We start from the raw sequence: 14,497 nt of genomic DNA on the forward strand, positions 1-14,497 counted from the left end.
CCTATTGTTATATTATAATTGATTTAATAGAAGGAAGCGTAGAAATAAGTCTGCTTATCAATTGTAATTAACAACCATGAATCAAAATTATTTTTTGTTGTACTTATATAATGCATTTCATGTTTAATTAAAGTTTTACACACATCGGACGGTTGGAAAGTTTTTCTGATAGTTGTTCTTACAAAGAATTATCTCTGAGTTTATAGTTTCCAGCTCAAACAATGACGTTCTTTCGTTTCTTATCTAAATAGGGCGAGCAATTCATGAACATTTTCTGAAAGCTGTTATCGAGCTATGTCAATCTGTCATAAGAGTTATTTTGTTCTTTCATGTTATTTGCTGTTCATTGTTTTATTGAAGAAGTTAGTTACAATCAATGCCTACAAATTCGAGATGGATGAGTTGATGTTTGAGTGTAGAATGGTATATATTATATATATATATATATATATATATATATATATATATATACATACATACATACACACACAGTTAGATAGAATTAGATTACAACAAAAGAAAATATCGACTCTTATTTGAGTCCCGGTAAAATTTTGTCCAAAAATATATATAAAAATACTGGTTAACAAACAATGACAAGACAGTAAGAGCTGTAAAAATTATAATTGCATTTCTTGATTACACAATAATTTATTCGATAGTGAAGATTGTGGTCTGGGTGAAATGACTTGAATACACAGGTTGTCTTTTATGGGGTTTATTGGTACATGATTACGCCATAGTGTAGTAGGCCTAGAGAACTACACATAGAATTTCTCGGGAGAGAGAGAGCCGAGATCACACTCCCCCTAGTACAAGAGTCAAGTTCGCTTCTGCTAGAAAAAAAAATATACCAACATCAACAGGGAGACCACGTGATATTATTATTAAGAATTGCTTCCTATAATTTATAAAGTTCAAAAAATTATTAAGATATTTAAACGTTCCCCTATAAAAAGGATATATTACTAAAATATATACTAACTGAAAATGAAACAGAATATATGTTAATATTAGATTCTAAATCACGTTGGAACAGTTTACTCCTAATGGTGGAACGATTTTTGAAACTGAGAAATCCAATCCAAAAAGCAATAATCGACTTAAACCTGTAAATTAATTTTTCAGATAGTGAATTCGACTTAATATCCAGAACTATATCAGCTTTACTTCCAATAAAACTGACTATTTAGGCATTATGTCGGAGAGATTCTAATTTATTAACAGCTAATGCAACAATACATTTCATGTAGCAGTCACTGAAAGAACAGCACACATCACTATCTGAAGAATTATATATTACATTGAAAAATCGCACAAAAAAAAGGCATACCGAAATAGAAAATGTCTTATTGTATTTACGTAATTATAAAGATTTTAAAAATGAAAATGAAAAAGGAAAGAAAATAACCAATTCAAATCTGATTAAGTTTAGAGTAAATTTTCTTAAAATTGTGTACCCACAAACTTATCCACATTCAGAAGAATTCGGTTCAATTATCGAAGATTATGATGTCACTACTGTCGATGCTGAAAAGGAATTGTCTCTTGAACAAAAATTAGAATGAGCGATAAATAAAAAAAAAATTAACGAACCAAAATACAATACAGAAATCAGCTATATCCAAAACTATCCTTCGAGAAATATATTTATTTGAAGAAGATTGATTTAGAGGTAAATACTTGGGGAAAGTAAGTATATCGCGCATTGCTAACAGTACCACCAACTAGCGTAGATGCCGAAAGAGCGTTTTCGACAGCTGGTAATTTTTACACAAAATTACTTTTCAGACTTAAGGACAGTACAATTGATGCATTATGTTTTTTAAGATCACATTTCAAAGATTTGTAATAATACTACAGACTGAATAGTGATATTTACACTTTTTTTGTGATTTAAATAAATAAGATGTTTCTTTACTTTTTTGTGATTATATACTTTTATAATTTATAAGTTACAATTTTTTTTGTGTGTGTGATATTTACACTCTCTAATAAAACTGGCAAATAAAACAAAGAAACCCCTGTGTTTTCTTTCTTTTTCTAAAATTTCTAATACCGGTATTAAAACCGGTATCCCGGTATTAGGATTTAAAAAATACCGAATACCGGTATTGAAATTTTGGTCCGGTATTGCAATCCCTAATTCCGATAGATTTTCACTAATTTGGTTCATTGGAATTCACTATGCTAAAAGGAATTATAATTTCAGACTTGATAGAAATCTATTTAAATTGACTCCGCTTGTATTGTCTGACAGCATGTAGAATACCAGATGCTTATAGAATATTTAGCACTTGTGCAATTTAATCAATTTATTTTCTTTAGGAGTATTGACAGTCGGTTTTGACAATAAAGAAAGGAATATAGGGTCGAAGGGGGTGCATTTTTTGCAATGGACTTTGGTAATTGAACGAGGTTGGAGATTTTCACTTGAAGAAGTAGTTTTACTATATCCCTTCAGCGATCTCAATAGTGATATGTTAAGTGATAAGTTTTCAATGAACCCGGATGAGGAGGACAAGAAGGAGAGGGTTTATTTTTCTGGATATATATTTATATAATACTCACACTGGGGGTCACACAAAATTTTAAGGTTTTTTTTTTTTGTATTACAATAATTAAAACTAATTTTTATGAAAAACATTACTTATTTTGTGCATTTTCTAAAAAATTATTTCTTAAATTCACTTTATCCAAAAGTAATTTCTTAAAAGCCTCATAATATAAACAAATACAAAATTAAGAGTAAAATATTTAAAATACTTACAATTTTTTTTAATTAACATAAATAAATTAACAATTAGAAATTTAGAAATGCTTGGAAACTCGAATTTTCTCTAACAGTGAATCCATGAATTTGAAACGATTCTGATAGACCTTACTGCTATTAATATTCCTCTGAGAGAATTAAATTAGCCACAGAGAATAGAATTAGATAATATAATAATCAATAATTGCAAAATAAAATCTATTAGCCCATTAATTTTTTACATTTTCCTAAAATCTAAATCTTGCTTTTCTCGAGGAATGCTGAACCTCATAATTAATTTATAAAAATAAAATAATTTTAATTAAATAATTTCTTTAAGTATAAATCTTTAGCTTCTCTCGTTTTATTGTAAAACAAAGCTATTTATAATTAAAATCATTCAAAAGATCTCATTTTATCATTTTAAAAATTACATTTTAGAAAGAAATATATGCAATTATTTTCAACTCGGGAAGAAATGTATATAATTATTTTCAACTCGGGAAGAAATGTATATAATTATTTTCAACTCGGGAAGAAATGTATACAATTATTTTCAACTCGGGAAGAAATGTATACAATTATTTTCAACTCGGGAAGAAATGTATACAATTATTTTCAACTCGGGAAGAAATGTATACAATTATTTTCAACTCGGGAAGAAATAAATATATATAATTATTTTCAACTCGGGAAGAAATAAATATATATAATTATTTTGAACTCGGGAAGAAATAAATATATATAATTATTTTCAACTCTGGGAAAAAAATTATTATTTTCAACTCTGGGAAAAAATAATTATTTTCAACTCTGGGAAAAAATAATTATTTTCAACTCTGGGAAAAAATATAATTATTTTCAACCATGGGAAAAAATATATATAATTATTTTCAACCATGGGAAAAAATATATATAATTATTTTCAACTCAAGAAGAAATGTATATAATTATTTTATGTTACATTGAAATGCTATAATTTATATTAGGCTTTCTTCTTTTCCTACCGGTATTTTGTTCATAAATAAAAGCTTTCCAGACCATTGAAATTCCTAGACAAAATACAGAAAGAAAGAAAAAAACTCGTGCTGAAAAAGAAGAGTAGTCTGGTCTGAAGACCATTATCTTCTGTCTGGAAAAGTTTGTCCAGAGAACCTTTCAGTCAAATATTTCTTTTCCGTGCTTTGGCATATTCAAATAGGAGGGAATACGTTTTGTCACCCAAAAACAATTCTTTCAAAGTACCTTATGGGATAAGCCATTGGGGAATGGGCTTATGCACCAAAGAAAAAGATATTCTCAAGACAGCCTAATATCAAGACAAAGTTTAAAAACAAAATATTTTCATCTCATAAATAATAGGGATTAAATTAATTTAGCTGCATTTGTGCTGTCCATGCTAGCAAAATCGAAATACGTATTTTTTAGTTATTTAAAGAATTTTAGCCCATAATTGAATTTATAATTTTTAAAAAAAATTATCTGAATTTAATTTTTTGGAATGAATTTCTCATTAAAATATAATCAAATTTTTTTTCTTTTAAATTTTAGTACAATTACATTTTTATTTATTATTTTATCATTATCAAAATCATTTATCAAAAAATGGTTTCGAATATTTTATATAATTTCTATTTTTTTATGCTGCTCTCTTGTGGCATGATAATATAAAGATAACTGAGTATTTTGGTTTCGAACCTAGTGTCCATGAAGGAAGACCACAGTTATTTAGTTGGAAAATAAATTTATATATCCCTAGAACAAAAGTTTGCGTCATTCTTTTATTTATATGCATACTGCAAGATATATAATGCTCATTAATTTATCATTTCAATAATTTAAGAAAATCTTTTATGTTTAAAAATTATTAGAGGAAAAAATATTTATGCTTATTTAAAAACTAATTCATATAATTTTTTAGAATATTCTATCATATATAAAGATATTATTAACCGCCTTTTCCGGTGTGTAGTACTTTCTGTTTGTTAATAATATTAATTTAATCATATTAATTAATTCAATGATTTTCATCTTAATACTACAAATTATAAATTATGTTTATAATAAGCTGACCATCCTGACTATATAACTATATGCACTAAATGGCAAAATTAATTGAAATTTTCTATTGGTCCTACTTCACCTTAACATGATTTAACTGCAATACACAAACAATTGGAAAAGGCGTGATTAAAATTACGGGTTCGTTGGTTTCCACTTAGTTCAAACAGTTACACGGTTAAAGCTCTGTCAATTTTAATTACAAAATAATGAATATTTTTTAATTATATCCTTTATAATGCCGGAAATGCTTTACAAAAATAGGGTCTAAATCAGATTTATAGGTCTGGAAATAGTATAAAAATTTTTTAAAAACTTTTTGGAAAATATTTATTTGCAATTCTTCTCATCATGTAAAGCATTTTTCCTTTTGGAACTATATGGCTATTTCTAGCAGTTTAATAATTGGCTGTTGGTCCATGATGAGAGTGAATATGCTGTGTATGCACATTACATATATAATTGGTTTTCGCCTATATGCTTAGTTTCCCGAAGTTTGCTGAAAGAAGAAAGAAGGTGAAAATTATATCTGTAATGCTAATTAAAGTTTGAGTAGTAGAGTCCTGGGAAAAAATTGCAGTTATTGGTATATATATTTGTTAAACTAAAATATTAAAGACTTGACTTAAACGTAATTTTCAATAATTTTGTGAGTAAATCCTAGCTATGACCATTTGAAGGAAAGTGGCACAGCCTCGACACTAGAATATGAAGTAAAAGGATTACGAAAAAAGAAAAATTCGCGATGTATCGACAAAACAGAAAAACACTCTCCCGCTTCAGAATTGAAGGTATTGTAACCAAATAATTTTTCCTGCAGCAGTTTAAGATAGTTTAATTTACAAGTAAAACACATCTAGAAGTGTAGAACTTACACAATTCAGAAGTAAATAGTTTTATTTTAACGTTGAAATGAAGTGGGTGTAAAATATGTGGTTAAAATGAAATTTATTTATGAATTTTCACACAGGCATATTATATATATTTGTTATTTATATGTATGAGTGTATACCTATGTATGATAAGAACAAATATATCTCTGTATTTAAATATTTTACGGCTGAACCTCCTTTCAACCAGCTTTTTATTTACTTTTATTGAAAAAAATAATCAAAAACGAGACTTTACTAAACTCATTTGAAAAAACGATTCGATTCATAGTTTTTTCACACAGCTTTATTCAGACAATAACACTGCATAAATCTATGAAGAAGAGCTGTATCAATTCTTCTCTGTTTCAAGTTCCATGGTCTAAAATATTTGGTATTCTGTTTGTAAAATGCCTAAATGGAATCCACTTTATTTCTTCACACATATTCAATTCTGCAAGACTTTTTTTGAAAATGGTAATCCTTCAATATTAAGGCAAATGGAATTTATTTGTCTGATATTTGGAATTTACAATAATTTAATGCTTCAAAATTCCACTCGTGAAGACCGTGTCCGCATGAATAATTCAAAAGTTAGCGTAAGTGAATTTCCATCTTTAAGTTCAATCAAAAAAATTTTGCTCAATGCTACAAATCTTGATGATTCAACCAATTTGTTTCAAAAAAACAAAACAAAACTTTTATGGACAACAACTGTGCAAGCAACTGTAAAGAACAGTTATATAAATGTATAATAAGTCCTAAATTAATCAGTGTTAATCGAGATCTCTTTTGCGTTTTCCAAAGCATTTAATTCTTATAGATTTCTTTGAAAATCAATTATTGCAAATATTAAGGCAAATCGAGTTATTGGTCTGGTATTAAATATTTATAATGATATGATTTTAGAGCAATTCATTCGTGGAGAATGAATCACTGTTTAATCCGCAAAAATGCCTCGTAAATGAAATATTGATATCTCAAATTTATTTAGCTTCTTCGAAATCATAATTATTTAATGACCCAATAATTAGCCTCCTTATCTAACCTACTAAATGTTTCCGATTCAGATCCATCCAACCATCAGAATCAAAAGCAAAATGGAAGTCTCTGTGTAGGGTCCTGAATGGCCTTGAGAATTAATTAATTTTCATTTTTCGAAATCAAGTTTGTTTGTTAGGTTTGGAATTAAATTCATTTATTTCATCTGCATTGGAATTCAATGCTCATTTCTTCGCCTTTTCAATAAAATTTCCATGAGTTTCCTCCCTATAAACTACTGTTAACTGTTGTTAAGCATATATTGGTTTGAGACAATATCTTGTTTTGATAATAACATCATTTCCATTTCTGCATAAAGACAGAAGGATACGAAATCTTCAAATATGTTTTTAATAATCTGTCAGGAACTTTATTGTGTCATTATGTGTATTGGTATAAATAAGTTGTTTTTGTCATCAAATTAATCTACGGTCTTCATCGCGCTTTCTTACGATATGTTTGCGCCATTCTTTCAAGGTAATTAAGATTATGTCAAAACAAACGAAACATTGACTTGGAATCTACATATCTGCATTATTTTTGTATAATTTGAATTGCATTGAGGGAATATCACAACAATATATTGAACATACTCTACCTGCTTCCTAGTAGTCGCTTCCAGGTTCTCCTTTGTTTACTGATGCAGAAGAATAGGTACTGAAATATTCAAAAGTGAACATTTACTCACTTTTTAGCTCTTTCAGTAGTGAAAGCAAAAGGATTTTGATATGCTTCATCAATCTAAAAATGGATATCTACAGGAACGTATCTCTGAGCAAACTTTCTTCAATAAATGTCCGAAAAGTTCTTACGGAGCTGTACCGCCCACAGGCAAGAGCAGAGTAATCAATCATTACGATACCAATTCAAGTGGTGGTAATGACATGTTATGTGCATTATTACACACAGTACAAACTTCCATTGGTGCATCGATTGTCATTAATGCTAGTTATAGATGATAGTTTCACCACGTTACTGAAAGTTTATTTCATGTATGAAAAAAACGCAGGATTGGAAATGAACCTGCGCTACAGCCTCCTACTGATACTTCTCATACTGACTTCTCTAGAGTGCCGATATTCTGCTTTTAGGTTATAGGCTCTGCGTTTAGGTCATGTCTTATATTTGCATTTCTCTATTCCTAAATTATTAGTGATTTATTTTCTATTTATAATCGTCTTGAAAATTGTTAACTTATTTTGATTCATCCTGATAGTTTATACAGGGAGGAAAAATAGAAACACACAAGCAGGTGGAATGAAAATAGGTAACTGAATGTTTTAGTCAGTTCTATAATAACCCTAGTTACCTATAATATAAAGAGAGACAAAGCGCTCCAACTAGGTCTACATCAGGCTTTTCTTTAATTTAAACTCGATTGTTTGCGCTCGCTTCAAGATAGCGTTCAATCGTTTGATGCAAAAACATTCGAGAGTTCTGAACATATCCCTTTAGCCATCAACTGAAGGAATTTTGTATGAGCCCCTAAAACCATGGTATCTCATTTCTCCCCTCCTTTATCAACGGGATACCAACAACGATATTTAATGTAGGAAATAAGAGCTCTCTTTCAAATTATTTCAGACTTATTTTATATATGAGTTTGCATTAATTTATTTCATCCCTTTCGAGTTTATTGCCGACACTGAAGTTACAAAATGCAGAAATGCATTACTTTGTGTTTCTTAAATAAAATATTTAAACAAATTTCTTATTAAAAATCGAAATTATATTTCGCTTCTCTTAAATAAGAGCTAAAATTCTGATTGTCTAGTAAAATACTGAATTTTCAATTAATCATTATCATATGCATCATATATAAATATAAATAATATATATAAATTAATGCATTATAAATCATATGCATGTGCTAATTACTCAAAGTAATTCAAATTATTTTTTAAATTCTATATCTATGTCTGCATGTACACATTTACCATAAATTACATTTGTAATTCTTATAATAGCTTCATAAGTAACAAAAAAATTAATCTTTTTCAGTTAGAAATATACGTTTTGTGTTTTCTGTCTTTATGATTCGCTTTAGAAAAATTTGATTTAAATAAAGATATTTATTTTAATTTTCATTTATATTAATTTCTGATTGGAAAATGATGAAAACGTAACCATGAATCCAGATCCAGCTTTTACATGAACCCAAAGTGAAGACTTAAACCATCATTTACTGTTGTATCAAAATTCGGAAATCACCGCCAATCTTCGCCAACTCTCTCACAAACCATCTCTTTGCCTTTTATCAGTAGTTTATTATTTCTAGGAACTACTCTACTTGGAGGCAATGAATTTTATCAATTGTAATCTGTTATAAATACAGTAACTGATGAAACTTTAGATTTCATTTCATTGGTTTCCTTAAACTAAATATTTAAGAAAAAAAATGGAGAGTCAGAAAGGCAAAAAAGCAGTTTAATGTTTTTATAATACAAGGAAAAAGTTAAATATTCACACAAATATTAGAAATCTTAAGATGCCGTCAAAATTATATTTTACTTTATTTTTTAATGTGTAAATAAAAATGTTAGTAAATAATATCTGATAATAAATGATATCCAGCAGGTGTTCGTAGTTATTATGAGCTCTTAACGGACCGCTGGTTTAGAGTTACTAAATTTGACGCCATCAAAATTTGTAGAAAAGAAATAAACATCTCAAGAAGATTCTATGTTGAAATTACAAATAAAATTCAATTCTTTAAACTCCAAGAAAAAGTTTCGTCGCATAATAGCTGAAGATATTGCATAAAATATTTTTTATATAATTTTTAAATTTTTGTGAATTATTTTTTTTTATTGAAGCTCTGTTGGCATGGAATTTCTGTTTTGCTATAGACATTACTTTTGAGAACACTCTTATAAATAATTTATAGCAGCACTTTGCACACTTTAGTTTTCCACAATGAAAATGGAAATTCTATTTAATTTTTCAAGTTTTGTGGAATATTTACTTTCCTGTTGGTTTTTTTTTGTCGCATTTATTGCGAATGAACGAAGCGTTTCAAAATATTATAAATAATATATTTAATGGACTCACAGATTATTATTTCTTTTCTCTTATTTTTTTAATTGATACACTTCAATGCATATAACATGTTGTTAGGCGGGCTTATATGTTCGAAGACGGTGCTGCAGCAACATTTTAAAAATGTAAAATAAACAGCACGTTTTGAAAAAGAAATAAGAATGAAGTTACAGCGTACAGGGTAATTTATACCTGTTTTATTCATTCAAAAAAAATTTGAATAAAACTATATGTTCCCAGATTTCGAACTTAAGACCTGCAGAAGTAGCGAAACCCCCCGTCTGTTCTATCTCAAACCACTTACTCAGATATTTATTGATGTATAAGCTTCTAAATACGTTTAACTATTACTAATATGAAATATGAAGTCTGAAATTACAATGCTAAGAACAGGAGCATTATCTGCGCATGTAGAAAATCTTGTAATGCAATAATTAGATTTATTTTACAGATATTTTGATGTAAAATTGTATTCAATGAAGTATAACAATTGGTAGTAACTTTAAAATTATTCTCGAGAATTACATTCAGTATTTATATATATACTCTAAATAGGATTGACCATTTTTAATATGAAATACGATGGATTCCTTGACTAAAAGCAGAATGTTATGAATAACAGCGTGACAGATTCTTATACATGTAAGTGTCGCACCGAGAGATTGCACTCTATTTGGACGTAAACCTTATATAATAAACAGAACTGCAATACGGTTGCAAAAATATCATATTTGATCACATTTTGAATTTAAAAGCATTTCTAATCGAAACTTGAATATCAAATAATGTAGGAATTTTTTTTTTTTAATTAAAATGAAATTCAACAACTTTTTTCCGCGAATTAGCATGCAACCAAAAATGGCCAGTAAGAAACTTACGCAACTATCGACAAAATTAATATTTTCATGTATATATTTGGAATTTTATATTTTGATTGTCAAAAGTTTCGGCACTACACACCATACAATCTCTGAAAAACCATACTATTGCACCCTTTTCCATTCTGAACTCATTCATTCTTTATTTATTTTTTTTATTGAAGTTGAGGATAAAGTCCGTTGAAGCCCTACTGAAATCACCATTTACATTTTTAAAGAAAAACCGACTTGGATACAATCAGCCCTTTTTACAAAGCTTTAACACTTATATTAATTCATATCTTAAAAGTCTCCTAAATAAGTACTTTAATTACATTCATAGTAACTTAATAATATTATATTATTTGGTGTATTTGAAGTTTTTAAAAATGATTTGAAAAATACGAAATGTTACGATATAATTTTATCTAATAATTATAGCATAATATAAAAAAAATAGATTCAAAATTTATGACTAACCAAAAGTGCACATTATATATAATGATTTTTATTGTTTTAGGCATTCATCTTGGCCTTGCATCATCTTATATACTTGTGTTTAACAAGATTCCAAGGAGAAATAATTTTTTTCTGCTATCCAACAATAAAAGAACGAACTTCATAGAAATGGATTTCAAAAGCTTAATAGGTTTCAAATTGTTTAAATTCAAACAGTGTCATGAGAAAACTGGCAGACTTATATGTCCCATCAGAAAAAAAAATAAAGGGATAAATTCCTTTTAAATCCTCTCACACGAAGAGATAAATCTCTTATATGGGTACTGTGATATACTCCTTCAATATTCCGTTGCAACAGTGAACAATGTCGCTGTTTCAATTATGACAATATCAAATTTTCAATTTTCTTTCCGAAAACTTTATAAAACTATTTCTTCGTGCAAATTTTGCATTATTCGATGCCTGACGTGATAAGTATTTTCAGTTATTTTAAACACCTTATGTTTTTCCTTATTAAAGTCTAACGGACAACAATAATTTTATTCCATACATAATACGACATTAATTTTATTTTAATGATGGATGAGGTAAATATTTGGTTGAGTAAAGATCTGCTAGGAAAAAATTAGGAATTTCTTTTTTCACTATGATAGGGCATAAAATGTCTCCAACTTCAGGAACAAATTTTCGTTACTCTGCTAGTTTTATAAATAGATTTTCAACATGAGTATTCGATAATCAAATAAGCTTTAAAAGGCATTCTCATCTTTCTCAAATAATGACTAAGGTTTCTATTTAAGAAAATTATTATTAGAAATATTAGAAATTCGTTGACAAACTCAAAAAAGAATTAATCTATTATTGTTTTCAGAAATCAATGATTTAGTTAGATTTCGCAGAAAGCTTTTGCTTATCATAGATTTTGAATCTAATGATGACATTCCAAGTGCAATGTAAGCTTGTTACACTATTAAGAACATATTGTTACGAAATTTCCCGGGGTTCGTTTGGATAGTGGGAGTTATATGGTGTGGAGAACGCTCCATCAGCAGGCGGCAGTAGAAAATAAAACAACGACGTTTATTTACACGAAGACACACAGGATAGCACAAAGATGACAACTATATACAGCACAGAAGACGATTATCTTCAGCCGAGACGTGCAGCATACAACAGTCCCTGGAAGACGAGTTCTTCACCGTCGCTTCCGACAACTCTTCGACTCCACTGGCCCACGACTCAATTCACCCTCTGTTCACCAGACAGCTGCGGGTGCTTCCTTTTATAGGTCTCAGGAGGCGGGGCTAGAAGCCTCTCAACCAATCAGGAACGTTCGAAGGGTCTCCTTTCCTACTGGACGGTCGGGAAAAATTCTCGATGTTTCGGGTATAGACCATTTTTGGCGCCAAAGTCGCCAAATGGTCGCCAAGTTTGTCGCCAAGCTCCGGGACCTCCTATGGAACCAACTATGCTGGAAAGCCGCATCATAGATTCGTAACAATATTATCAAACTTAAGAATACAGAGGCTGAATTACATGGATGTATTTTAGAAAGCAGGCAGAATAACTTGTTGCCATAAATCAAGGCTGTGATTCGGAAAACTAACTAATAAACTGCTTATTTCTTTACGACCTCTTAATTGTGGTAGCGAAGCGAATATGCAATTAATAGATAATAGGCGTGAGTCACATGCGATTCACATGGTCAATTAAACAAGGGTATATAAACTAAACACACATTTTACTCTAAATGAGAAGTTTTACTATCACCCAAATATGGGTGATACCACACTCAACGTGTTAAAAATGTTGAAATTCGTAAAAATCAGTATAATTAATATTTTGATAGTTTCAATACTTTTTCTATATTTAAACATTCCAAGCAACAACCTAACACTTTTACTAAACAGATGCACTTTATAAACTAAATCTGATTTTTAAGTCGCAAGAGTCAAATGTAATTATGAGTTATATTTTTAAAAAGTGGCAATTTATTTCACCATCAGAATTGAAACCAAGCTTTAAATCCCAGCCTAACATTATCAAACGAATTTTTCTTCTAGATGACAAATAAGAGTACATACGAAATCATGAATAAGCGTTCTTTCGCAATCTTTATACTTTTTTAGAAAAGAGCTTGATCAATAATATTTCCAGAAATATTTTCAAGTTTTGAACTTCAAAGCATATTGATAAGAAATATATTTTGCCATCTACGAAAAAGGCCTTTGATTTTCAAATCAATATCCTCTTACCCTTGGGAGAAGTACACAAGATATATATTCACCCAGCAATAGTCTGGGGAGAATCTTGAGAACTGGAAAAGATTTGCCCAATCCTTTGCGTACACAAATCGTAAAGACGGTCCTCTTGAGTTCCCCTTTTCCCTTTGAAATCGCATGTGAATTGCTGTTTCTAATCGTAACTTGAAATCTACGACCTTTTTCCATTCTTTTACAATCGCTCCAGTTTTGTAAGAATAAAAAGATGCAGTCGTTTTACCAGTTTATGTGTTAAAAATTTTGCTCCTGCTCTCGTAATCAAATTGGTGTGCATAATTTTGCCAACATAGACAGGTAATTGGACGATTTTTTGGATTTAACAAAATAGGATTAATTTTATTTGAAATGACCAGCTTCTTCATGCTATGTCCAACGAAAGTATTCATCACAACTTAGGCTCCTAAAAGGAATAAGGTAAATACTGTTGAAAAACGTCAGCCATTATGAGAAATCCTATATACTGAAGAATGATTTGCAGCTTATACTCCGCTAGTTTAAAGCAGAAATTTGGAATGGAAAAGTCAAATTAAGTACCAAAGTAGTCATTTGAAACGATTCAAAAGGAATAGATTCATTTTAAATAATCTTCGCGTTGCTACCAAGCAAAGCATTGAGGCCATTGTATTCAATTAAACTCATTAGTCTCACTATGGCACTCATAAAACTTCAAAACTAAACATAATTCAATTTTTCATTCGAACAATATAGACAGATTTGCTTTCACTGAGATCACAGTGACTAATTTTGGATGCTAAAAAAGTAGATGCATCGTGCTAATGAATGAAAATTTTGAATTTTAATTTTAAAGTAATCATATAAATCAATGTCGGCAATGTATGATAGCAAGAATCTGTTGTTGTACAGGGTAGTTACTTCTAAGCAAATATTAAATAAGTGGTTTCTATGTGCTTTTAATCTTCCTTAACCCTTTCTAGGGCCGTGGGAAGTATGCTTCCCACCAAATTTATCAATCTTTGTATGAAATTTTGTAGGTTGGCATAAGTTTTGACAATTTTTTTTTTTTTTTTACTAAGACAGAAACTTAGATGCTTCAGTTCTTTATCTTACACAAAATGATGTGTCTTTATTTGTTACTGAATTATTAATTAACCAAATGAATTAATTAATCAAATTAAA

General features: G+C 29.2%; 1 long non-coding RNA gene across 1 annotated transcript in view; it reads right to left on the reverse strand.

Annotated features, from left to right (window-relative positions):
* Positions 1-689: 689 nt before the first annotated feature.
* LOC129971147 (uncharacterized) overlaps positions 690-14,497 on the reverse strand; it is an 84,637-nt gene continuing 70,829 nt past the window's right edge. Inside the window, exon 3 of the long non-coding RNA XR_008784767.1 lies at positions 690-833. This is a non-coding gene — a long non-coding RNA (uncharacterized LOC129971147). The remainder of the gene's footprint in view (positions 834-14,497) is intronic.

This window comes from Argiope bruennichi, chromosome 6, assembly GCF_947563725.1.
Source record: "Argiope bruennichi chromosome 6, qqArgBrue1.1, whole genome shotgun sequence".
NCBI classification, from domain to species: Eukaryota; Metazoa; Arthropoda; class Arachnida; order Araneae; family Araneidae; genus Argiope; species Argiope bruennichi.